The 2,759-nt window shown below is 40.0% G+C and overlaps 1 long non-coding RNA gene across 1 annotated transcript; it reads left to right on the top strand.

Annotated features, from left to right (window-relative positions):
• Positions 1 to 1,835: 1,835 nt before the first annotated feature.
• Positions 1,836 to 2,622, top strand: LOC126199247 (uncharacterized). Its single transcript, XR_007540136.1, has 3 exons — positions 1,836 to 2,142; positions 2,267 to 2,404; positions 2,511 to 2,622. It is a non-coding gene; the product is annotated as an uncharacterized LOC126199247 (long non-coding RNA).
• Positions 2,623 to 2,759: the final 137 nt, after the last annotated feature.

Below are 2,759 nucleotides of genomic sequence, written 5' to 3'. Positions count from 1 at the left end.
AGTACTGCATTCCACACGAGTTTGTTATTGTCTGCGTTCATGAACTGGTTTTGTTCGAAATGTAGCGAACAAAACCTAATATTATTATACAGGTAAACCGGGTCTTTCTTCATAAGGTCTTCTCGTCTGCTATTAACTAGCCATTTTTTGCTCCTAAAACGAAACATTCATCATTTATACACATACAGTTTGCAAGTGAATCCTGACGATACACTTTAGTAACATGATGGTATATACCTCTCAGGATCCTTAGGAAACCTGAAAACGACAGCTGTGGTGTCTTCTTCCTATTGCTGCTGCAATTTATTGCGCTACAAACGCTCCCGATGGTAGAAACCATTGTGTAAATCAAAATAAACAGTCACTATTCGATTTCACGATCGGCCGAACTCACAGTTCAACCTACCGGCCGCTTGGGGCGCTGCTGGCGCTGAAGGCAACAAAATCTAGGCGAAGTGTCGCGACTGTTACGTTAGACTGTGCCTATAGTGTGAGATGGCTGGCTCTGAGCACTATGGGACTCAACATCTTAGGTCATAAGTCCCCTAGAACTTAGAACTACTTAAACCTAACTAACCTAAGGACATCACACACACCCATGCCCGAGGCAGGATTCGAACCTGCGACCGTAGCAGTCCCGCGGTTCCGGACTGCAGCGCCAGAACCGCTAGACCACCGCGGCCGGCTATAGTGTGAGATGAATGCTATCTTACCAACAACAGGAACAAAGATGGAACAATTCTAAAAATACGGTATGCGTCCCCATTTTGCAAATTTTTTGAAAAAATCCCAAAAGGCGTCCTTCCTGACCTCTGTCAGAAAGTATTCAGAAAATTATATCAGCGTTCTAAATGTACCGTAATTTTCATTATTCACTCACAGAGTATTTCATATTTATTCATCATCCCTGCCAAATCGCACAAATAACTTCAATGACACACTGATCCAATACTTATCTTGCACACTTCTGTTAAAAGTTATGGCTCACCATTATTTCTGCTACCTTTTCTGAACCAAAGAGCCCTGCAATAGGATGTTCCTATAGTATTTATTTCTGACAGTTTGATTTTGTGTCGTTTAATAACTACCCACATTTTCCCAGGAATTTCGTATTTGCAAGCGTATTCAGTTGCATAGCCATTCTTCACATGGTATTGCGGATAAGCACAAAGAAAGAAACTTTGACAAGACGACATTAAACACCTCTTCTTCAAAATCTTTACTCAGAAGTGTAGGTCTGGCTCTTTTTGTTTCTGTTGCTCCCTGAAGTGCACTGTACTTCTTGTTGGACAAGTTCGCAATCGCTATTTTTGGAACATTAAACTGCTCATTGACCTTCTTCCATCTGACCTGTTTGTGAACTACATCAATAACTATAGTCGTTTTAGACAGACCAATTTTTTTGATCAACCCTTCGTATTACGCTCTTGGAATCAGCACGAGAGTAAGAGACTGTACTAATACTGGAAGAATTTTTAACGTAAAAAAAGTAAGGGGGTTCAGTTTAAGCAACTTTAGGAAGTCGAGATTACGTGACTAAAGCCTACATTTGGTAGAATAATTTTGACAGGCGTCTAAAGCTAGCGAAATGAGGGATGCTCAACTACCGGACTTACCGATAGATGGCTCTACCAGCTGATTACTGTCGTCTGTATTGACCGCCATATTCGAATTTGGCAAGAAGTTTCTCTCGGTCTGTACGGTGTATAAGGAATTAAGTATTATCGAAATGGTGATTTCTTGTTCCGCTTTCAATTGTACGAAGCGATGGAATAAGGAAAGTGACTTACCATTTCACAGGTAATATGACTACCGATACAATACGATAAAAATACAGACTTAGTGCGTTTGCTAATGCGATGTTTTTGAACAGGTTTCTCCTAAAGCACCCAGAGCTGCTAAAGAAGTGTATTACTTCCGTGAAGCGGAAAGGTTTTAATCCTACGTCTTGCAGTTCTCTTTGCGGAAACCATTTGCGACAAGATGATTACGTAGTGAGCCCTAGAACGTGGAAGAAACGTCTCAAACCCGAAGCAGTGCCATCAGTTTTTGACTTTCCGACTCATTTGATGCCACCAAATAAACAGCGACGATGACATGTTGTTAGGATTTTGAGTGACAACGAATGCTTCTCCATTTGAGGTAGCTCATTAATTTCCTTGCTATGTGTGTGCTTTTTACTTTTGTGAATTTATTTCGTACGAACACAAATGAGCTACATAGGTCTAAGCAATGTTGTAATACAGGTCCATATTTTTGTTTTTAGCGTTCTGTCATAGAATCTGTGCTCGATTTGCCAGCTGCAGAACCTACTGATTGCGTGGAGAATGTTGTCAATGAGAATTCTTCCGTGGAAAGCATGTCCCAATTATCCAATGCAGAAGCTGCGAATTGTGTCAAAAACGTTAGTATAAGGATGTTTTCACACGCTCAAAGTTTTCTTATAATATTTTTTCATCAAGCCTTGAGATATTTCAATCATATATAACGAAATTATTTCTTTGTTTCAGAGTGCAGTTGGTTCTTCAGTAATTGATTGTGGTATACAGTCGAAAGTAGAAATGGAAGACAAGGCGACCGAAACTTGCAATTTTTTCTCAGACATTGTGCACGAATTAAAACGTAAACTGAAGTGCGTCTGTGAAAAACTTTGAAGAAGAGAGAAGAAACTATGTTCCATGGATGACATCATAAGTTCATTGAAGGAGAATGGGCATCTTCCTAAGAAGTTACATAATTTCCTCAATCATCAGAAAGGA

The sequence above is a fragment of the Schistocerca nitens genome, chromosome 8 (assembly GCF_023898315.1).
Source record: "Schistocerca nitens isolate TAMUIC-IGC-003100 chromosome 8, iqSchNite1.1, whole genome shotgun sequence".
Taxonomy (NCBI): Eukaryota; Metazoa; Arthropoda; class Insecta; order Orthoptera; family Acrididae; genus Schistocerca; species Schistocerca nitens.
The sequence above is the reverse complement of the archived record's forward strand: the minus strand, read 5'-3'. Positions and strand labels throughout refer to the sequence as shown.